The 24362-nt window shown below is 41.6% G+C and overlaps 1 protein-coding gene across 1 annotated transcript in view; it reads right to left on the reverse strand.

The window, feature by feature from the left end:
• The window catches only part of DISP3 (dispatched RND transporter family member 3), a 104494-nt gene extending 101342 nt beyond the window's left edge, over positions 1–3152 (reverse strand). The window contains exons 1-2 of the mRNA XM_085309208.1: positions 3050–3152; positions 442–605 (exon numbers count right to left, since the gene is read on the reverse strand). The gene's annotated coding sequence lies outside the window, so the exon portion shown is untranslated. The remainder of the gene's footprint in view (positions 1–441; positions 606–3049) is intronic.
• Positions 3153–24362: the final 21210 nt, after the last annotated feature.

The following is a 24362-nucleotide window of genomic DNA, read 5'->3' on the forward strand; positions in this document are numbered from 1 at the left end:
AATTGCAGCAATAAGTGCACATATCCCCAGAGCAACAAGGACATAACCATATACTTAGCCAGAAGAACACACAAGATACGTACACAAGGCCCATACATACCTCAAAGTCCAGAAAAACACATGTGCAATAGCTTGCCCCACACAAGCTAGAGGGACACACACAAGAATCTACAAGCATGGCAGGAATGTAGAAAGATGTATACAGACAAACACTCCCCTGTGCAGTGCTCTGATCAGCACAGGAGTGCATATTGTCTTTCTTTGATCTACAATTTAACAAAAAGATGTGTCAGGTTCCCCAGTAAAAGAACTTCTCTCCGTCCCCAAACTCCATAAGAAAACTACAGAATGTGATTTCTCCCAAACCTGCTTTAAACATGAGGAAGAGAGGTAAAGAAAAGAAATGAGCACCTGTTCTTTGAGAAAATAAAAGTAATTTACCTCTGAATAGGGAGCAGTGGAACAGGGCACATTATTTCTTTTTGCTCTAGAGACAGATGTTGTTTTGAGTCATGCTGATTACAGGTTAAGCATGTGCTCCCAAAGCTGAGGAAAGGTGGAGGATGTGTTGGGAGCTCTCAGAAGAGCATAGATCAGCTGAAAATCTGGCAAAGAAAAAAAAATACAGTCAACAAAAGGATTTAGAAGTCAGAAGTAAGGGGAAAACATGCAGTTGGGCATCACACAGTGGATAGGACACAGACAGGAGTTGGTGCAATGGAGATGGGGATGCATCTCTGTGGAAAGAAAGCAGAGGGGTGCATGAGCTGGAGCAGCAGGAAAGTGCAGATGCTGAGGGTAGGAACACTCAGACTGGAGAACAAGTACCTGCAACTGTGAATGAGGGGGTTAGATGCATTCTGACACAGTTTTATTTCCTTTGTGTCCTTTGTGTGACCTTTACTTGCCTTCAGGAGAGCCTCTCCCGGTACAGATATCCATGCTGACAGTATGCATCCACCTGCCCTGAGGTGTCATGAGAATATGGCGACAATATAATTTGCAGCATCACAGGAACTCTTCTGCAGCACAAGGCAGGGCTAAGTTGTACCTAGCTTGCCTTCAGCGGATTCTCTGGTGCCATCTGAGTAATGAGGACTATGCGGGGCCATTTGAGTTTATAATCCTTTTATCTCTCTGACCGAGAGATCATACGCTGCTTCCCCCAGAAGAATAATGAAGCCTCATACATTACACATTCCCCAAAGGGCTTAATTCCCCTTAATCTAAGGGGAGGAATTGCCTCCAGTCTCAAGTCCTTTTATTATCCATTTGTTGCTCCATCTGCAGCACAGATCATAAAGGATTTTTTTATTTTTTAAGTCAACCTTTGCTTGGGCCTCATTAAGGCTTTACGCAAAGTCCCAGGCTGCTCGCAGCTCCGAGAAACACAATGAGAGAGAGGCACTCAAGCCTGGATGGGGTTGTCCTCCATTACAATAGTACACAGCAAGGGCAGGGGGGTTTCTGGCTCATATTCAGAAAAACAAAGTGATTGGTCAAAAGAAACTCAGCACTGACACTTACCCTTCCCTCAAATCCATGCTTGCCCTGAAATGTGATGTTCTGACAAGCAAGAATGGTTCTGGTTTGGTGAATTATTGTTACTCRTATTGTGGTAGCAGCAGGGGCCTCGGCCAGTGAGTGAAGACTCCTCCGTGATACGCAAGGTGCAAAAATGTACTGAAGCTATCGCGCCTGTCCCAGAGATCATATGCAGTGCCCTCAGCTTGTTTTACAGATATGAGGCATGTGAAGCCTACTATAGTCACGGGCAATGGCTACTGAATTATATTCCTGGCTCTATCATTCATCAAAAGCCTGGATTTGGGTGTATTTCTTTGCTGGTCTTTGCTTGTGTGTCCTCTGAATCTTTGCTTCCAATCTGAACATTGCAGCCTTACAATTCAATATATTGAACTATTTTAAAGGAGCTAGGTGTGATAATGGTACAGCTCAGCATGCAATGGGGATTCTAGAGGGCTGAACAAGATACACTCAGCTTTCACAACCACTGTGTGCCAGCTGTGTGCTAGTAAGAGGGAATATATATCCGGGCACCATGCATCCCTTGAGTGCAGTTGCCCTGACTCCTTTATCAGCTGTAYGCATATATATGTTGTTGCCCCTAAAGTACTCCTGTTGCTGATTCTCTCCCCTTGCTGTTGTCCTCACTGGGCTAGAAAATGGCACTGCACTGAAAATAATTTCCTTTCATTTTAAATAAATAATAATTTAACAATGCATGGTGTTGAATTCATTCTTGCATCAAAGGGGAGATGATTACACTTCCCAGTCCAGAAAGACAGGGGAAGAAGACGCAGCTTTATAATTAAATTTGCTTTTCCTCCTTTCATTGTGCATCTCATTAAAAAGAAAAAAATACACAGAGCCTTGTGTCTCACCCCAGGAGAAAGGAAAAACTCTCTTGCTTGTCTCCTGATGCTACTTCCATGGGACCACATGGACACCACAAGCAAAGGAGCCCTTTCAGCTCTGTGTTGTGCACAGCATGGCAGCAAAAAGCAGAGCCCTTTCAATTGCTGTACAGAGAGAGAGAGCTGAAATCCCATCAAACTGCTAGGCATTTTCTTTGCTATTTCACACACATGAATATGCTATTAGGGGCATTACTTACCTGCGGTAGAGCTAAAGTGCCACAGTAAAGGGCACTGTAGACATGGTGATCAGTATGTTTAGGATTATCAGCAAGCCACCTGCTAGCTGTGCTAACATGGCAGTTGCTCTCCCTGCCTCCTCGCTGTCTGGGAACTCAGCTTTACATCTCTGGGCCGTTAGGCAGCTCCCCATGCACAGAACCTCGAGTACAAGTGACTTTGACACTGAACCTGATTGGACTGTGATCTCTCTAAACCCAGGCACTGAGATCCAGGTAAGGTACTAGCAGGGTTGTATAAGCATTCTTGCAGCTCTGACCAGCTTCCCCAAGTCCTGATCCAGTATGTGCTGGGACAGAGGTCTTGAAAGCCGGTCTGAGTCCTGCCAGGTCTGCCTGAAGGGAATGCCCTTGGGCCTGGGGATTACTCACCTTTAGAGAAACTCCCAGCACCAGGGAACAGCATGAAACATCCAATCTCATCCAATCAATGCAAACAAGCATCTCTGTAATGAGTCTACATGCACAGCCATCTTTCTCTGTGGAAAAATAAATGATTCAGTATAAGGAGACTTTACTGAATAGAGTTTATGAGAATGATACAAATTTTCTTTTATAAAAGAAAAGCTGCTGAAGCTATTAACCCCGTTCAGAACAACYTCTGATCTCCATTCAGGGCAATTTCTTTATCATTGTCTGGGTGCAGCATAGATTTAGATTCTGTGCATTACATCCACACTTGTTTTAATCCCATGGATGGCCTCCTCCTTGAGCTTGAAAGGAGGGACCTTGGTCCAAGACCTTTTTGAATTCTATGTATCTCTCCTCCCCTGCCCCTTCTCACTTCATACAGGGCATGTTCTTCCATCTGCACCTTTACTGCTTAGTATGGCAGAAGGAGAGGAGGAAATCACCTTCAGCCTTCCTTGCCATCTGCATCCCAATTACTCCAGAGGGATTGGACTGCATCCCAAATTGTTTGTTCACAGTGGATCTGGGGCAGAGGGAGGACATGCTGACCATGACATGTCTCAGTGGATAAGATTCCAGGTCAGCTAGCTTCTGGAAACCTTTCTGTTCTGGCTACTGTAGCCATGGCTGTCCAGGGCTGAGTATTCTCCTTCATATAGCCCCACAATTTACCTGCCAATCTGCAGTATGGTCTACTAAACAAACAAACAAACCCCCCAAAACAACACCCCACCAGCAAAATTAAAGCAGAGGAAATAATAAAAAATACAAAAGGAATATTACTGTGCATTATAAAATAATAAAATCATTTTTTCAATTTGTTTCTGCCTCAGATACTGGCAGAGATCAGCACTTTACAGAAGACGCTTCCTCCACATCCTGGCATATGTTATTACCGTTATTAATAGCAAGGCATTCCTGGGGGCAGCACTCTGTGCAAGCACATTTATTTCCTTCACAGCCCTGTCACCCCCTCGCTGGTGCTTCCCACAGCACAGAGCACACTCCACTACGAGGAATGGGAGGCAGATGGAAAGTTAGGCACTGCTCTGCCGTCCTCCAGGCACAGCCCAGCCTTGTTCTGTCACTCAGAATGTGCCTGATATTAGATTTTTATCATYATAATTGCATTACCTGAGCCTCGTACCACTGTTATTTCCTGTTCCTTTCTACTGAAACAAGATTGCCAGTAAGAGAGATAAATACCTGAGCATTATTTCCTCCCCTCTAAACCAGTAGCACTGGGAGTTACCAAGCACTTTGGGACTCTGCATTGCTAAACCACAGCTCTGAAATCCAATCTGGCTGGCGAGTTTCTCCCTTCCTCCTTTCCTCCTTCCACCTACCTGTTTGCCAGGGACAGTATAATGGGGGCAGAGGATAAATCAGATGCTGTATCGGAGTATTCTATCCCTGACTGTGTAAAGAACAGCTTTTGTGACTTCCTGATGTGATTTACCATACAATGACAACCTTTAACGTCCACCGGTGTTATAATCTACTTTATCTTAATACAATCTTCCCCTGCTGAACCCTCTGGAGTCTTAACAGCTATTTTCAATGGAGTTTTTTTATTATTATGACTCGATACTGTGATTACTGTCGCACTCCTGCTCATTGTGGAAGAGGAAATTAATAAGTTTTTTCTTAAGCACTTTGTACTACAGCTGAATAACAATCAGCCTGTAAGCTGGGTTCCTGTGCCTGCTGGATTCAATTATCAACCTTTGCTCTGACTTTCCAAGACACAGCAGTTTTCAGATCAAGAGCATGTCAGCACATCATCCCCTGCTCCACTTCCAATAGGCCCTCTTTTGAGGGAGGAAAAGGGGACACTGCCCTCATCAGAAGAGGAATCAGAACCTCCTGCTTTACTTTTACGCTCTTCTATTTGACATGGTCTTCTGCTCTCCCTGGTCTCCATGGGCTAACAGCAACCCAGCCCGTAGCACTTATATAAACAAGTAGTGAAAGGAGGGCTTACCTACAAGATGCCATCTTTACTATGATGATGCCTTACTGTTTCCACTAAAAGGGGTGTGTTTCATGCATCAGTGAAGTACTTCACTGCTGAAGATATTTGGCTGGAACCATTTCCCAGMAATACATGGAAAAATTTGAAAGATGGAGAGAGTAACATTGTTTTCATGCTTTGGTTTTGACTGTTCCCACTTTGTACTTTATCTTATCACTTGCTACAGTGCAAAGTTAGTGTAAAACGATTCCCTTCARCTAGATAGCATTTCGTGTCCTATTTGGACAAGTATAATTGATCACCTAAGGGTGAAAATGCAAAGGAGAACAAACCTGGGCTCTCACTGTCAAATTTATTCTTATAAATATAGGCCTGAAAGGCAGGAGCTAGGTCATTAGACCCAAGCTCTTATAACTAGTGATACACATTGAATAGATGTGTAACCCAGAGGACTCCATAGAGTATGCACCCAGTCTGCCTAAATACAACCAGCCAAAGGTACTTCCCAGCTCTTTGTAACAAAAACCCACAGTACAAAAGTCTAAATGTCATTAACTGTAAAACACCACAGGAAGAKATCAGGGCACAATACGTGCATTGTGTCCCTGGGCATGATGCTATAGCATTTGTCTGTCCCATTTCAAGTTCTTTCAGGACTATGGAGCTCCCATCAACTCCAAACTATCCAATTGCTTAGGTGATAGGATAAGCCCTGGGTAGGTGAGCACCAGGCTCTGAGCCCAAGCTACAGAGCTAATGTCAGTATTGATCTGGAAAACTATGAAACATAAAAGAACTCCTTGTGATTACTCAACTTGATGGATGCCTGTTTGCTTCCTGCAAAGGAGCCAATAGTATAAGAGAGCAAACATCACCATTATGTAATAAAACCACACAGGTAATTAAAAATCTCCTTGCAGTACTACAAACAAAACGCTATTAACTGTTTCACTGGAGCACGAGGGAATAGATAGTTGGAATTCTACTTCATATGAGATGGGAGATGGATTCAATGGATACTTGAGTAAGAGCTGGCCAGTAAGGAATCACATATACTTCAACATCCACTTTTCTGCSACAGAATATCCTTTTGGATATTACAGCATTCCTAAAGACCTCAGAYGAAATTAGGGGCCCTCTGCGCTGTAAGTTTGTCCTATATGAACACCTAGGAGACTTTATCTAAACACATAAGACAAATAAAAGGGGGAGGAAAGAAGGCTTGTCCCATTTTGCAAATAAGAAATGGAAACAGAGCAGTTCTGGGAGTTGTCCTCTTTCTCTTTGGTCAGCTCCTGAACTGCACAGAAGACTGCTCTCCTAATGTCTAATCCAATGCTCTGCCAGCTCACTCAGCCCCACGAGATTTCTCTGTCTAGCTGCTAACTTTTGATATCACATTCAGTGAAGCTGATCAAAATCTTGCAATTGACTTAAAGAAAGCAGCAAATGGACAACATCCATGCCACCTTTCAAATGGCAATTGCTTCTGCAGTTGGCCTGTTCAAAACAAAAAAAAGAGAGGAGAATGGAAGGATGGAGGAGGCAGAAAGAAAGCAATATAAGGCATCAGGCAGGGGGRAGGGGAGGTATGAAAAGTCTATCAGGAAGTGTCAACACAAGGATGGAATTGCCTTGGAGCTACAATGGGAAGATACAGACTAAACCAGTAGGTTCACTGAGGCTCTTGCACCCTGTCTTGTCCACTACATACAGAAGCAGTAAGATGTCACTCAAAAGAAAGGATAGAAGATAAAGAAGGAATGCATATGGTAAGAAACAGACTGCAACAGAGAGATGAGTCCCCTATTGCAATGGCCTATGGGTTTCATGTTGCCTTTTTATAGGAACAAGCAGCCAAAGAAGCAGTTGAAGATTTAAACAAGCTCACCGATGAGCTGCCAGTTCACTTCATATGTAAGGCCGGCAATACAAACAAAGCTGCAGGGCAGCAGCACAGCTTGACACAGCCATGCTCCCACATCTCTAGAGAGGAGGGCACAGAGCAAAGGCTCTGCAGAGACCACATGCTCTTTCCAGGGTACCTCAGCAGCACAATACACTGCTCTGAATGGCTCAGCTCGGACAAGGCAGGATGCCTGCATCACAGCTCTCAAGAAATTTGTAACTGGAGCAATATCCTTTCTTTTTGCAAAGGTTTTTCTCCAAAAGAACTGTCTCTCCAAGTGCCTTGCAGAATGCATCAGACACCTTTTCCTTCATCAGCGATAAACAGCCTCCACCTCAATAAGCCTCTGATACTGATGCACTGCTATGAGTAGGATGTAGAGAGCAATCTACCTCATTTTAATGCATTCAACTCCTTGCCACACCAGTGGTGGGCAGCATAATAGTTTCATACTACCCACTGAACATAACTATGCATTGAAGCCAGAAAAGTCTAACTATGGGCTTCAATGAGAGTTGAGTTTGGCTGGAAAAATCACAGATTTTATCTCCTTCCTTGAGGGTACCTGAAAAATATCACCTACCTAAAAAATTAATGAGCCAGCAACTATGACTTTCACTTGCATCTATACTAAAGGGCAACTGCTCTGGCCAGTAGCTTAACATAAGATTTTGAAGGAAAAGTTGAATACCTATACCATATACAGTACAAATCAGACTTTTAGATTAGAAAGCAGCATTCAATGGATAAGGGGTCATAACTGCATTCTGCTATTCCTGACTCTCCCAATAACCAGCGGGTGATGCTGTGGATACTGAGTGACCTTTCCTTGCCTCAGTATCCCCTCTATGACAGAGCAATTAATCAGTTAATGCTACTGCAGCACTATGGCTTAATATGCTGTGAACATGTGAGCTATTTCTCTACCAGACACACACTGTGCTGCAAAGTACTGACATGAACACAGATCACTACAAAATGTGATACTGTGTAAGTAACAGGAAGAGGCAGAGATACACAGATTAAAGTTGTGTCAGTTGGGTGATTCACTAGAATCAGAATAGCCGCTCTGGTTTAACAGAGTTTATTTATAGCCTCTGTGAGCACAGGGTTGCTAGAACTCAGAATGACAGCTGGGAGAGGATATGCGGATTTTTTATCGCATTACCTCTAAGGAATGTTTCTTGCCCACAGGAAGAGATAATTAAATCAACAATTAAAGCTGTAAAGACTCCCAAATCACAGAAAATAGTGCATTATATCTGACCTCTTCTATCTTGTTTATAAAGCACAGAAATGACCTCTATGATCTCAGAAATATAACTGATGAAGGAAAGTCACAGCCAGAGAGAGCTGCGTAGTAGAGAGAAATGATAAAAGCAGACGGGCTGTCCTAGGGAGATACAGGATGCGCAGGGACTGTACCACCTCTGCATCAGCTCAGCTGAGGCCCAGTCTGGCTTGGAGGCTTTGACATTACAAATAATTGTAATAGGTTTTTCAGACAACACACGACAGGAGTAACATGAAACTACACCAGGGTAAACAATCTCTTCCTTTTCTGCTCCTTCTAGTCTAGGAGATAGGCAGACCTGCAATAGGCAGCACCAGATAGCCTGGGACCTAGGAAAACACAGAACTATACAGCATATGCAGCCAGTAGCCTCAGCTGGAATAATACCATTCATATTCTTTACTATCAAGTGCTGTCTCTCTTCTACCACTACAGAAAAATGTAGACGCCTTTACCTCTGTACAACGAGTGATAAATATTTCTTATTGTTTCAAATGGAAATGTTTACAAAAGCATTGCTAAGGAAAATTTTAAGTGCAGAAAAGAAAAAGTGAGGCAGAATTTCTCCTAGCAGCGTTTTTGGCAGCAAAGCTGCCTTATCAGTGGATAGGAAAATTCCCAAGGTAGTTTGTATTCTAAAATATGTAGGAAATAACATCTCTCAATGACTTTTCTCTAACACAAAAGGGTTTACAACAACTGTGCTGACAGGATCCAAAGCTGGAACTCCTGATTTTCAGCTTTGACAACAGCATTATTGCACATTACTCTAAGTAAATTAAACCTATTAATCATCATAATTAGCAATGCTCTGTGTCAGTGATATGGTAACAGAGCTAGTCATTATATTGTGCTAGTAAGAAACTAAAGAATGATACTAGAGCCATATGCATACATGCTTGCTGCTGTCACTGGCAGGCTGCAGAGGAATATGGCTTCAGATGGACTCCACCTTCAAAGCGATGTGAAAGCAACAAGAGATGTGATGTCTCCCATGCTGGCTTTAAAGCACTGGAGGTGTCGCGCAGCAGCAAAATAGGACAAATTTGCCCTTAGTATGATGCTGCTTAAGCCAATTCAACCACATGAGAGATGATTTGGGCCCAGGAGTCTTTCCTCTTGAATTGTACCTAGAAAGGCCAATATCATTTAAGGGTGAAGACCATTCCATTCCCACACCTCCAGAGAGAAGCTGCATGTGGAGCCCATTAGTGCTGAGCTTTGGCTGAGTTTTCTTGGTGCTGCTCTCATCAACATTTCATCACTGTGTGTGTTGTAGCTGCACTAATAATGTGGCTACCAAACATTAAGAATCTATTCATTAATAAATGACTGACATATTTTTGATAAACATTTATCATAATGGACGTGCCTTACACCAACCCATAACACATACTACTCAGATACTAGTCACCTATTAAGCCTCTACTACCTATTTATAAGCACCTTTAGTCTAGTTGTAGTCTATTTTTATTTATTTGAATGTAGTCATGTTCACAGTCCACAACTGGCAGAGGATACTGCATGTGCCAGGTGCAATACAACATCAACACCAACAAAACCCCCTGATGATCCCTGCCCCAAAGTGCCTGCTAGCCAGGTATATCACAGCAAATACATTTCTCAACAAGTTTTTCTTCCTTCTTTTGCAAAATATCTCTGGAGCGAGGGAGATTTTATTTTTCTGACACATTAGTTATTTGAAATTAGTTATCAAAATGTTTCATTACTTTCATTTTTCTCCACCGCTTCCTACTACTGAGGTTAGGTTGCTTAGTTACAATTGTCTTTTGGAATTATATCCGCTTCCTGATTTGACAAACAATGCATTCTTTGATTGATGCTGATGTTAATGCTGACAGAAACTGAATTTAAATTTTTTTCCCTCCTGCCTACTAAGAGGTTGCATGAATGCTATGGAAAGTGAACACAAAAGAATTGACACTTCCCTTATACAGAGAGTATGTTCCTCCCCGTGACGTCAGTGAGACAACTTGCCTGGGGTATGAGAAAGKCTGCAACAAACTGATGCAAATGGATGATCCTTTGCCCTTCTATTCTATTCATGTATCTGTAGAGACGATGTGCTCACATACACTTACGCTTGCTAAGGTGCCCTTGGTCTACAGTAATTCCCTTTACCAGTCATACTTCCACAACATGCTTTTACGACAGGTGCCCAAACTATCCATATATATGGAATAGAACAAATTCTCATGGAACAATGTGCCTTGTTGAATTGCAATTTAAATCTTCAGCCCAAAGAAGCAGCTCTCAGACTCATGCCTCCTCATTACATCTCCTGCACTCCCCATTCTCTGGGACCCCCCTTCCTTTAACATATGCTCCAATTGCTATAGTGCACTCCATTCTCTTCACATTACATCTTTCCCACACTGATTGCTTTGTCACCCTTCCCACACCAGCCTCTGAAACAGCCAGCTTAGCCCAAATAATAAAGCATTTGACTCTTCTTAGTGAAGTATTTCTTATGTTGGGAGCTCCATCTAGAGACGGAACTGAAATCTTATCTCCAGCCAACCTCGATACTGCAAGCAAGGTATTTTGTGCTGGACACAAGAGACATGGAAGTGAACAGCACTTTCTGCCTGAAGTCATCTGATAGAATTTCTCTCAAGACACCAGTAACTACAGTGTGTCAACATCTGATAGTGGCTGTGTGGCATATGCTACAAGATACAGGAAAGTACAGGAATGTACTTGCACGAGCAGTGCAATAAGTTGGGGATCTAGGTATAAAGCTAGTGGAAAACACAGGGTGATCCATGGCCCTGCAGCTTCAAAAAGGATTGACTTTATAATCATCGCAGACAGGTCCTGGCTTAACAGCTCTCTTACCTCCATTTCCTACTACAGCTGTCAATAGCTAACTCTTTGGTCACATACTGACCAGGCCCTACTCCACATGTTGCAGCATGGTGCCAGCGTATTTGGTTGAACCACACTGACTGTGCAGCTTGGGAGAATCTGTGTTACTTTTAATTATGTTTTTAGCAACAGAGCACTGTGGTTGCCTACGCTGCCAGCATAAGGCTTTCCAGGAGTTGCTAAAATTGAGTGACAAAAGTCAATAAAAAGATGTCACAGAAGAATAAAACAGGTTTTCATCCCTGAGTATCTGGCTGCCTCCATAGCTGTGTATAACACTGATGTGCAAAGTGCAACATCCAATGAGACCAGGATTTGACAGAAGCTCTTGGACAGTGGTGGATGCCATCCCATTTTTTTGCAGGGTCAATGCAGTGCTGGTCAGTGTCATCTCGTTTGCCGTTTGTGAAGGGAGTTTTTGCGATTGTGGATTTCTGTTCCTGCCTCTGAATCTACAATAATCCCATAATTGTTATGCCAAGTGGTGCCTGAAGATAATTTTATCACACTCTGTATAATGTGTAAATACCATTAAGATAGACAGATTTTATCATTTATTCTTCGTCCCAGTGACAAGCCGGGAATTAACACAATTGATTTTCCAGTCCCTGCTCATTATCAATCATCCAAGAACTTAGTCATAGCTCATCTGTCCCACTTGGTTCCCAGCATTTATTTGGAGACATCAACATACATTAAACTAATAAAGAACAACAGGTGTAGCAACCTCTGCGCTCAAAACCCAGACAAGAACAAACTATGTATATTCCTTGCCCCTTTGGTAGGAAACTTCCCACCATACACCAGCATCCTGCAGCAAACAAGCAGTGGACAGGCAGTGGTTCCCACTCTGCTTGTCCTGCTGTCGGAAGGAAACATTCCCAAGGCACGCCGGAATTCTGTACCTAGATTCATGCATTCTTGGGCTTTCCTGATCTCTTACTTTCATCATCTCCTGGATCAAGAATGGATGTCTGGCTGATGCAGAATTTTCTGCAGAAATCTACAGGTAAGGTAGGTCTTTAAATAGCACTCTGGCAAATGCGAACCCTCTTRAAAAATAGATGTGCTTTCAGCCCACACAACCTTCACAAGCATGGYTGGGCCTCTGTATAAAACTGAGATTCTTTACTGATACCTCTTAGACTCTCATTTTCTCACCTGCATCCTCTACTGGATTATATAGTGTGTAAATCTACCCATTTATCTGCAGCTCTCCTARGAAAACAGAAACCCTGATACCCACATACTTTTTTTGTAAACAGAAACAAATACATTGCTGTAGAGAATAAACACTGCTTGCTGAGGGCATCTGTTCTTCTGGAACATGCAGCCAGAAGGGATTCATGGCTCTCTGTATTTCTCATCTGTAGCAGCAAGAGATGTTCACTCAGGCAATTATGAATTAGTAACGATGAGTGCTGAATGCCTTGCTCAACTATGGAGGCAAACCTCTTCTTGACCCAGCCATCATTTTAAACTCTGAAAGGCAAGAGTTTATTCTGGTACTTGCTAAAATCAAAGTAATGAAGCAGCTGCCTTTTACCTGCATCTGCAACCCTGTCTTCAGTTTTGTTCTTCTAGATAGTTCTCAATCCTGTTGTGTAATGAAGAGTTTCATAAATGAATCAAACATGAAATGGGAGGAGGGAAGAGGAAAGTCTCCTTCTAGGTTTTGAAGTGCACAGCTTAATCACACAAGCCATCTGCCCTGCCCTTGCACTAATTTGTCTGTAAATAAGAGTAGCTTTTAAAGTCATCCTGTTCATATGGACCCAGACAGTACTGAAGACAGGCTCCCAGATGGAAGTATCACTATATAACAATAATCTTTATGGAAGCTATTTAAGGGGAATTCTAATATGTTTTTATTGGGGAACTTTTGAAACTTTCAGCACAGGAAGACGGTATAGGTTTGGAATACTAAGCAATGACAGGTTAGAAGGGACACTTTAATCTAGTGATTTTTTTCTCCAGATAATTGGATTCTTAATCCCTTTAAGGTTATGACCTCAGTTTACTCTGCTGGGACAGAAGGTGCCCAATTAATTTGATATCATATGATCCAATGCAGGCTCCAGCATTGCTTGCAAGAGACRGGCAATAACTTGAAAATCATCACAGGAGGGGAAAAAATATGGATATTGCAGATACAGGAAAGTTAGGATCTGATATATCTATTTTTAACTTGTGTTTCTTACTGGAACAATGTTTGAACTGGAACAGTGGAATATGCTTTTCTCTCAGCCATTGTAGAACAACAGCCCATGACATCTGCAAACACAAAAGATGAAAAAGCCAACTCTCTAGTGGGTACTGGCAAATGATTGTAAGCAAAAGCCTGTTCCTCTCTAGCCAGATCCAGATAAACACTTCTCCAGCCCAGATGCAGTAGTCCAGCATGAAGTGCTCAAAAGATAAGTTGTCTAAGTAGCATTCCTGTTGTGTTGCCACTTTTTTTCAAGCTTATGGCATTGAAAAGCAGTAGTGTTAGCAGAGAAGCATCATTGGGGGATGGGAAAGTGTTCTGTTCTTTATAGAGAATCCATGTTAAATCACAAAATAATCTCTTTAGGACTGTGAAGTGTTTGGCTGCAGCACAGAGGAGGTTGTAAATACAGTGGAACCAAGCTAGCTCTTGTAAAATATCTTTCACACATGCAGAACAAAACACAAAACAAGWGAAACACACTATCCCCAAAACAGCGGGAGATACACAGGAAACACACATGGTCTTAAATCTACCCTTAAACCACAAAGATCTCAAGCCAAAACCAGCAATGGTATATGAGGATCAATTTCACAGAAGGCCATGAAGTCTAGATTATATTTGGTGTCCTCTTGGTAGCATTGCTGCTATCAACAACTGGTAAATGTTGCATGCAAGGACTCTACCAACGAACAGGGAAAATCAATGCATCTCTGGGAAAGAAAGCATCTTCAAGGAACTCATTTCTAAATGTGACACTAGACGAAGGCTGGTGCCAAAAGAAGAATAAAGAAYGTGGAAAATTAGACAAAATGATACCACCTTTCAGGTACCTAAAGTGGTTGCGGCAGTAAGAAGAGCATTAAGAAAAGAAAATTCAACCCCTATGGCTCCTGTTAAGAAGGATATAAATCAGAGAGATACACTGACTTGCTTATATGGGTAAGATTTACTACACACAGATGATTTCCCAAGTTGTTAACTGCACCTTTTGAGCAGCCAGAGGTCGGTCTGAACTCTCTCACATACCAGTGCTGTGCAGTGATGGAAACATCTCGCTGCTATTTTCCAAGCCACTGCAGACCACGAAGGTGCACAGTGCATTAAGTAAAATGGATTTCTAAAAAGTGTGCTAACTGCCTACAAGAAAAAATATGTAGACTTTTTAAGGTTATGCTGAGAACAAAAACAAAAAACAAACAAAAAAAACAGTCTTTCAGAAGCCAAGATTTTCTCTTTTATCTATGTCTGAACTTATTTTCCCCTGCAGCCTGCTAAATACAGCCATTGGTGTATAACAAGTTTTATAGCAGGCTTCAGACTGGAGCAGATTTTTACAGCCCAATCCTAAACTCTAGCAAGTGCAGAATCCCAGTTTTTGAGGCAGATAGATAAGCTGTGGCATCAGTCACAGAATCCTGTTCCAGGACAAAGCACAGGGCAAAGCAGTTAACCTAAAGCATCACATAATAGTGATGCAGCGAGGTAACAAGCCATCAGGGACAGGGGCTGAGTACAGAGGATTGCTGCTAGTCAGGTCCCACATGAACAGCAGGAGTTCTGGACTCTTGACACATCTTAGATGATTCATTCCAACAGTGACTTGTAACTTGTGCAGGTCTGGAACCATACAAAGCTCCACTAAGTCCCCTCAACCTTGCTCTGTTCCCACTCTTGGTTTCTTGCTCTGCCTTCAGTCCTGCCTTGCAGCCGCGTATACATACTATCCTGCTCATCCAGGATGTCTACAGTGAGCACTGATTGAAATTATATTCATGAGCTAGGCACCAAGCCAGGGGGGTCTCTTTACTGTCACTCACTTGGCAGTGGCTGGAACAATTTACAGCAAATTGAACTGTAAGGACTTGATAATGAAACTATTTCATTTCCATCTCTGATTCAGCTGCCACCTGTAAAACAGCAGCCAGGAATAGGCTCTAGAAGCACATTAGAAGACCATTCCAGCAGGCACTGCCTTCATCTTTATGTCTTTACTTCAGTGTCCACCCACATCAACTTTGCTGTTGTAAACGGCTCCTCCTCTAGCTGGTCCCCTAAGTGATCATGGGCCCCAGATTGACTCATTATTATAGGGACACAGAATAATGCAGCGGTTTGCATCTTTAACAGACAGGTATCACCCACATAGTTCATCACTCCAGTATCTGAGTGAGCTGCTATTCCAGTAATGGTGAAGCAGTGCCTGCTGGAACATTAGTCTCTTCGGATGGCTGTTGCATATCAAGGACAAAAGTAGGCCACAGGCTGTGTTTGGCCACTGATCTTTTACAAGCACCTGTGCTAGTAATGTGAACAGCCCCTCCTGCCACAGAGAGCCAATTTCTGACATCCACATCTGGAATGGCTCCATTTGACGGTAACACTTTCCAACATCAGCTCCATTTCCTAGATGTTTTATGCTATTATGTCAGCCAAACTAAGCCAAAAAAGCTAGCCAAATTCCAAATGAGGCGTTTTTATATACAGCAGTAAAGTCTGACAATTTGGGTCAATGCTACTTTTAAAACACTTGTTTTGCAGATGAAAAATGATTTTGGGGGGCTATTTGTGCTATTCCCATTGCAGGATACTCCATTCTACTGCATTCCTCTCCTGCACAGACAGGGTCTTACAGACATTTGACTTTCTCCCAAAACAACAACAGCAGAATAATGATCAGGAGGGTCAGCCTGTRAGAATGAAAGAGAAAATCTACATCAAACTCTATCTTCCTTAAAATGTACCGAGCCTTGCTTTTAAGATTAAATGCTGAAAGCATTTCTTCTTTTTAACTTTTCTTCCATAAGGTGCTTTTTACAAAAGATAAAATGCAACACACATTCTCTTCCACAAAAACAAGCAGACATATCTTTAGAAARCAATCATTCTTTTCTCCTGSATTAGTTTGCTAGAGATTGATATTGTTCTTTTTATGCCTCAATTCTCAGGAGGCATTCAGGGCCTCAAAATCATTTAGCTGCTTTCCTTAAACACCTAGTAATAAGTTAATTCTCCATGGGCTCAAGAGCACCTCACTTTGAGATTTCAGCAAAGWGAGTAGAGAAAAGGGAAGACAAACAAATAGTTTCAGGGTGGAGGAAGAAAGAAAGGATGTTAAGTATTTTATCGGCCTCTGAAGCTCCGAAACATAAAATCTATCAGTCAGCAGTCCTTGAGGATGAATGGAAAAGGAATATCTAACTCCTCTCAATGCATACAGTGCTGTTGACTGTGCAATACTGGTCCCAGAAAATAAGTAAGTGTGGACATGAGGATCAGCCAACCTCTGAGCTCTTTGACTCTCAGTTCTTCACAGTAAGTTACTTCATTCCTTGGTAACAGAAACTGGGAGTAGGCTAATTTCTGGTTTAGTGGTTTCCCAGGACACAGTTCTGAGGAAGACACTGAGGAGGCCAGTAGACAAATACTGTGGATTTGCAGTTTCAGAAAGGTTCACATATGAGGACCTCCCTTCACCTCCCTTCTCCAAATTCCAGGCTTTTCAGTCATATGAGTCACACCATCATCTCTGTGAAAATACTGCATATCTCTAGATGAAGCAGCACTGTATAAAAATACTAAAATTCCTTCTATAAAAGGGATAATTTTTTTCTTTAGAACAGCAGGACTGGCATTTAGCCACTTCTTACGTAGGGATACCAATGGAACCGTTACAGAGCCTGGGATAGTTTAGGTTGAGTTTCCTCAGCTCATACTTCCTCCTTTTATGTGAAGAAATTAAAATACTGGGATCCAATGACCTTGGAAACTAGGTAAGTTGAGATTTTATAATTGAAGCTATCGCTGCTGAAAAGAGAACAGAGGCAAGAAAGCTCAATAYTCTACGCTGACCTTTTACTGCTCACAGAACACCCTGTTTTGTGAGCTGCTGAAAAAGAAGGAAAAACAAAAAGAAATGGAATAAATCTTCTGGCACAAAGAAATAAAACATGATTTCAGCCACTGAAGATCAGCCTCTCCAACTCCCTTCTTGATCCTTCCCCTTAATCTCCTTCTCGCCACATGTGCAAATGTTGTTCCACCTTTTTGCTGAACCCTCAACTGCAAAGGTCTAAAGGAGCAGTAATACTATGAGGGATTAATGTAGAAAGGAACTGTATAGAAAGCCGAGAGCACTCCACTGGGAAGGAAGCTTTGTACTTTTGGGTAGCTAATTAACTTTTTACTTAAGAACTAATTTATGGAAGAAGAAATATCAGACAAAGAATGGTGTGGCACAGTGACAAATATTCTCTTAAGGCTTTACTGAACTCCAGGACATAAAAAACAGCAGTGAATCTACAGCACACTATTCCCAGGTTCTACTTTATTTATATTGACTGGAGCTAAGGTTTATACAACAGTAGAGCTATCCTCCACAGGCTAAAACACAACTCAGCTGTGGCATACAGTGACCTAGTGCCATACAGAGAATAATTTTTAATCTATCTGAAGGCATTTCATTAACCTTGGGAAAACAGCTAACAAGATAGGGAATATGGTTTATAAGACCCTCTGTCCTCTAGGTCAAAGAAAAAACTGCTTGTTTCTCATAGTGTGGTGATGTTTCACAGCCTTATTTGCAAAGAAGCTATATAAGATGCAAACTGGCTGCATTTGCTCCTTAGAGGAAGCATTCAGTTTATCYCCGTACCACTACTACTAAGTCAGCTCATTCAAGGAGCAGGCCTTCTTCTTTTAGCTTATTGGAACTCCTGAAAAACATGCATCTTATTTATCCTTTGTGCAAAAATCAGTAACAAGGCATTGTTCCCAGCACAAATCAAAAAAGAACTAAAGAACTAAAAGAACTAAAGAACTTTCCCTCTTACCCTAACACAGTAAGAGGAAGGAGGCTCCTTAGTTAAAATTGCTGGGCTATTTAGCATTCCCCAGTTAATGCACTGGGCACTGATCTAGCACTAGTTTTCCTCAAAAAAGGTGGATCACCAGAAGGCTGAATATGACGCCCGTGACAGAAGGATTGAGCTGTGGTTCCGCAGGCACCTTAGACTTGTCAGCCTACTAACTGAACAGATAAATGTGATGCCTGTTTTGCCCATGGGCCTTTGCCTGACACCAATCACTTCCAATACTGGAAGTTGGCTCTTTTACCAATTAAACAGCAAATCTCCACTTCTCTAAATGAAGCTGGCAACCAGTCCTATTGGGATTAACTGACATAATTACCATCTATCTCCTTCGTTTTCCACTACGTGCAGAAAATAAGGCTTGTTGTTAATTAGTAAGGACCTGCAGAAAGAAAAAAGAATCAAAACAGACTTCTCTGTAGTTTTGAATAATTGACTTTTGTAAGCTAAGAGGAAAGAAAAATCGTCTCTTTTCTTTCCATGTTCTTAGGAACTTGGATCATGTAGCAATAGCAGATCCTTYAGGCTGCAGGGAAAAATCTGAAGTTAAACAAACTGTTTTCATTAATTTTTCCCCCCCAACCTCATGAAAATATACTCTCTGTAACTAGTCAGTTATGGAGCCTTACTCTGTTAAGTCAAGTATGTCTGTGAGTACTGGAACCAGTGAAGTTTTCTACAGATTTGTATCTCAAAACAGGTCCCATACGGATTCTCTAATGTCTGCTAGGGGCTGAGTTTACCTCAGCCTTTCATCTAAAATGAGTAAATAATTACAGTCCCACTATTCAGCAAAGCTCTGCATTTTCACAAATTTGAAGTAACTTAGTATTTTTGAGATTGCTTTACCTCTATCACATCTTAAAATTGTCAATGGCACTGAAGTTATTATGAGGGGATGACTAGACAAATGTAGTTCTCTTAAATTAGCCTTATTTTCATAAGAAACATCCATTACAATTGTTTTTGGCTTAATCTACCTGATGATTTCCCAACATGAACAAATAAGAGAAAGCATTTGACAGGAGCAGGGAGATTCTCAGGCAAGCGTATGGCAAGATTATTGCTTTCTTGAGAAGTGCCTGTTTATCAAGTCCAAGAGCAGCAGGACCTTCAGGAATGTTATATCTGTTACACAGCCCCCTTTCTCTATTATCCAGGATCCATTCTAGGAGGAGATGATCAGCTTTCTAACCTTCCTTTGGATAAGGACTGGACCAGCTTTGCCAAAATAAAGCAAGGACAAAGAGCAGCTACCAGGATCTCCCACYTAAATCAGGACTTAAAAACATTGCCAAAGCAGCAGAGCTGCCTAATACTAGCCTAGGACAAGATTTCCAGTGAATCAGCTAAAAGGTAGACTGCAGGAGGTCTCTCCTCCAGTTGCTGGACCCTCATCATATTCCAGCTCATAAAGCAGTACACCAGGTCCTTTTCAATTATTAAGTGTAGAAAGGTTTCTGCGTCTTTGATATGTTTTCACTTCTTTTCACGCTCCTTGATAAACTGCCTATGTTCCACCACTCTGCCAGCAAGTTCATCTTGATTTATTATTGACAGAGCCATCTGATTAACGAGCAGATTCTCCTCCTTGTTGTTTTCATGAGAAAGCATCACAATGGTGCTACATATTTTTAATTCTTCTAACCACTCTAGCCTTGGCAGCCTGATGAGAAATCAGCAGAAGACAACCAGGTATTATAGTTTTTTGGGGGTTTGTTCTGTTTTTTAAAAAGTTAGAAGAGAAGAGAAGAGAAGAGAAGAGAAGAGAAGAGAAGAGAAGAGAAGAGAAGAGAAGAGAAGAGAAGAGAAGAGAAGAGAAGAGATCTCCATTTGCAGAGGTTGTAAACTCCAGTATGAAAGAAACCTCGTCAAGTTAAGATATGAAATCTTGGAGAAATGCCAAGCATAGGTTTGCTTCCAAGGGAATAGATGCACGCACTTAGTAACACACACTTGCTRGCAGTTCAATGAGATTTGAATATTGAAGTGAGCCACACCGTAATTCCAAAAGATCCCAGAAGCACAGCAGCAACCTATCCACTACTTCTCAGTGAAAAGGTACCTTTCCAGCTGACTGTAAAGGACTGCTGAACCATGTTCTTCAAATACATCTCATTCAAGAGTCACTGAAACATCTGGATTAGAACATGGACCTTCCTGTGATCTACAAGGTAACTATATAGAAAAGATAAGCACTGACAGTATTGAGTTATCATCAGAAGGTGTAAAAGAAAACCTAATAAATATGCTCATTTGGGGTCTGACTCTTGAGTTACACCAAGAGTAAAAGACTTATGTCCAACAGTAAAGCATGCGTATTACTCTATGCAGTGCTGTGCCCTATGTTTCCTTTAGGCATACAGCTGCAATAAGCCAGCCATGCCAGAGTTTTATTAAGTCTTATGAATTTTTTAGCAGTTCTGGGAGGTATAGATTTTAAGTTGGCCAGATATTTAACTGCACCTTAAAATGAAAAATAGCTTTAAAAAGCCAGAGCAGCATTTCATTCCTTAAATATGTAATTCAGCAGAAGCAAAACTCCAAATAAAGCAACCAAAGGTGATTTAATTAAAAATAATCTACTAGCTGTCTAAAGGACAAGTTAATATGTGAGGGGAGGGGCCTAGTTATTAAGGTAGCAGACTAGAAAGTACAACTCTTAAGTACTCTTCTTCAAGGAGCATGACCTTGATCTAGCAGCAATGGGTCAGTTTACTCACCCAAGAAATGGGGAGAATACACTCTGAGCTCCTAAAAATGTAGTAGAATTATTAAGATTTTGCAACAGTGCTTCAAGATGTGACCATTAAAAGCAATTGCTTGAACAGAAATACATTTCACAGTGTCTATACAGTATGCGGACAGGGCATTTTTTCCCCACACCAGAGATATCTGCAGGATGCTCTTGATGCATTGCTTGCCCACACTGTTTTGAAAGCTCAGCCCATAGCATCTGACCAGAATAAGCTTATWAATACATCAGCAGAGGCATTAAAAGCATAAGATAGAGCCRGCCAGTCTTCTTCAAATGTCTGTTTCGGCCATTACCTGCCTGGSCCAGAAGTACCTGTCAAAATAGAATCTCTACATTAGAAATTCATCTGCAGCCATTTACCTTCAGAGCTGGCTTACACCAGAGAAAACCCATTGCAGTATGACTGGACTACACTAAAAAATGTTGCAAACATAGCTAACATGAATTCTACTAGAGACAAAAACGAAGTAATTTAAGTACATATTGGAAGAGGTTTTTTCCACTGTCCTGCAGATTTTTGATCTACTGGCTGTAGAAAAAAGACAAAGAAACATCTAGTCCTCAAGGCTGTAAATAAATCCTGCTGAATCCAGAGGAAACGCTGACCAATATAGTGACCTGAGCCTGCACAACCCCTAAAACAACAGATCCAGGAAGATACCCTTCTATCCCCCTCCAATAATGATACAGTCTGCTGCATAAAAAATTTTGCAGCTCATAAAGAAACAAGTGCCTAGGATTGTGAATTGACCTTGTAGAACTGTGAAGGAGCAGCAATACTTTTCTGGGGGATCAGCGGTTTTAGACTGATTTGCTCCCTTCATATAATAGCCAGGCATAGTATGCATTTTACACAATTCTACTGAAAAAGAACTAGCTTGTCCTTGTCTTCCGGCTATTAAAACGAAGGCATCTGCATTCTACTTAACTGGTAATAACCTGTTAGTCTGTATGAATTCCCTTCCTCCAATAAGATTTTGAGCAAACGCTAAGAGAGAGCATGGGTTCAGCATCCCTGAACCAGCAGTTTTCTTCATTACACTAACGTAATTATGATTTGTCAGTTAGTGGTATTTTTACTTCTATTATCCAAGAGAGAAGTCTCCAAAATGTAAYGCGAATCTGACTTACAGAGCACTCCCACCCCTGCCCAAACTGCAAAGAAATTAGCTCTTAATGAAGGAAACACAGGTTAGCAGACACATTCAGAATGCCATCTCAAGTGATGCCACTTGAAACAGCAGTAAACTAGCATCTTTAATCACGACTAGAAGCTACAGTTGTTACTAAACTGAACAGAACCTAGCTGCTTTGTTCCCGTCTTTGCTGCCTGTTGGAAGCACTGTGAAAAGCGATTGGAAGAACGCAATTCAGGCCAATCTGTGGAACAAGACTGAAGCTATCTGGACAACCCTACCCCTGTGCTGTGGCCATCCGTTGCAAACCKGGGGATGTAGCGAAGCACCTCTCAGCCTAGGGCACGGGTTCCGCAGGGAGCCACAGCAGCAATGGGAGAGAGCAATGCTGCCACCTGCAGACAGCCAGAATACAGTTCTTCAGTTGTTGCTGTTCTGCAGCTCTCGCCGTGCACCCRCTCCATCTCCATATACAATTTAACAGGAATCTGTACACACCCTTACATTAACAGCATGATCTAAATTTGTTCTGTCCATTTCTCAAGTTAGCTTTGGGACCTGCTGGATAGTGTTTTTAAGAGGTTATACAATCCTCCTCAAGTAATTTTACTGTTTTTCCATTCATCTTTAATCTCGCACTCACAAAAATTATTGTACAAAGGGCATTCCATTGAGAAGTGTGACATGTCTCTGAGCTGCTGATGAAAAAGAAAGGAAGATACTGAGACACATTTTCTTAGAAGTGTTTGCATTTATAGGTACACTTATATACAATCTTTTTTAAAATCAAGTTTAATTAAACCAGTGAATGCAACTTTAGTTTAACTGCTGCTTTTTACAATTTAGTTGAAGTTAGTGGATAAGTCACTTTTGAATTACAATGTGTAGCACATACCTGTGCGCAGGTAAGTYTAAGTCAGGACAAAATTACCTCCTTCCAAAGCAGTTACCTCAGGACATAGCTATGGGTACAGTTAATCATAAGCAGAGCAGCACATATTTTGTTCCAAGTTTAAAAGGTTGGAAGTGTGAGTCAAAATAGAATGAGAGAAAGGAAGGAACTACTGTGATTCTGAGACTTCTTCAGGTATCAGCAGAAGGTAGTACACTCCACCTGCCTTAAGAATGAAGAGTTTCTCATGAGAAAGATGACAAGCATCCTCTTGTGCCAAAGTTAGCCTGACAGCTCTTTATTGCACAGTACATCAGTCTTATTTCAAGGATACCAGAGTGAAATAAATAGGAGGGGAGAAGAAAAGCTATCAAGCCAGCAGCAGCCTGTTAAATGAAAATACAGTTTGCGAAGAAAAGCCTTCTGTGTAATGACTCCCAATGAAATAACATTTCCTTCAGACAGGACGGAATCACAGGCTCCAAGACAGCCTGAAGAGGACACCCTGCTACAGTGAAAAGTCTTCACACAGAGCTCATCACTGATCTGAAAATTGACTTTAGAAGGGCATAAAGTTCAGTTATACCTTAACTAATTCATTGGAAGTGGCTAAAACTTGAGTTTATGCATCTTGATGGGGKTTTCCCCATCTCAAAATGCAAAATCAAAAGCAGTACCCAAAGGAATAAAAAAGGATAAGACAGCCATCTCCATCCTACGATACGTCATCGTACAGTCCCATGCAGGAAAGGTGCTTATGATCACCACTGCCTACAACACATCTGTACAAGGTCTCTAGAGTGTTTCAAGACATCTGTCACTCTCCTGGGGGGGGGGGGAAGGTATAATAAAACTGAAATGTATGTTTTCTTGCCTTCGTGTAGCTTCCTACAGAACAAACCTTCCAAAGCCCATACGGAAAGCAACGATACACAAATAAGCATGCTTAGGTCCAAAAGAAGTGAAATCAATAAAGAAAAATCTGATTTGCTTACATTTACAAACCAAGTCAGCAAAACAAGCAGAGGACTCAGACTTGGCTCCAAACTCAGCACTGTTTCATGCTGTATCTTGCAAAAACTAAGGGACCGTCACTTCACCTTTTAAATTCCTGAGGAAGTTACTGATGTCCTGTAAACTCCGACAGAAAATCACTTCAGAAAAACTAAAGATAGTAAGACAGCGTTGCAAGTAAAAACACTAGCCCCACAATGGTTTTTAATAACTAAACTCTATGGCAGGAATGTCTTCCTTTCTGTCTCAGACAGAGTTTAAGCTAGAATACACCAAAGCAAAAACTAAAATCACCATATTTCACAAATCCTTCTCACAACAAGTCTT

The sequence above is a fragment of the Rhea americana genome, unplaced genomic scaffold (genome assembly GCF_003343005.1).
Source record: "Rhea americana isolate MKP2758 unplaced genomic scaffold, rheAme1 scaffold_293, whole genome shotgun sequence".
Classification (NCBI taxonomy): domain Eukaryota; kingdom Metazoa; phylum Chordata; class Aves; order Rheiformes; family Rheidae; genus Rhea; species Rhea americana.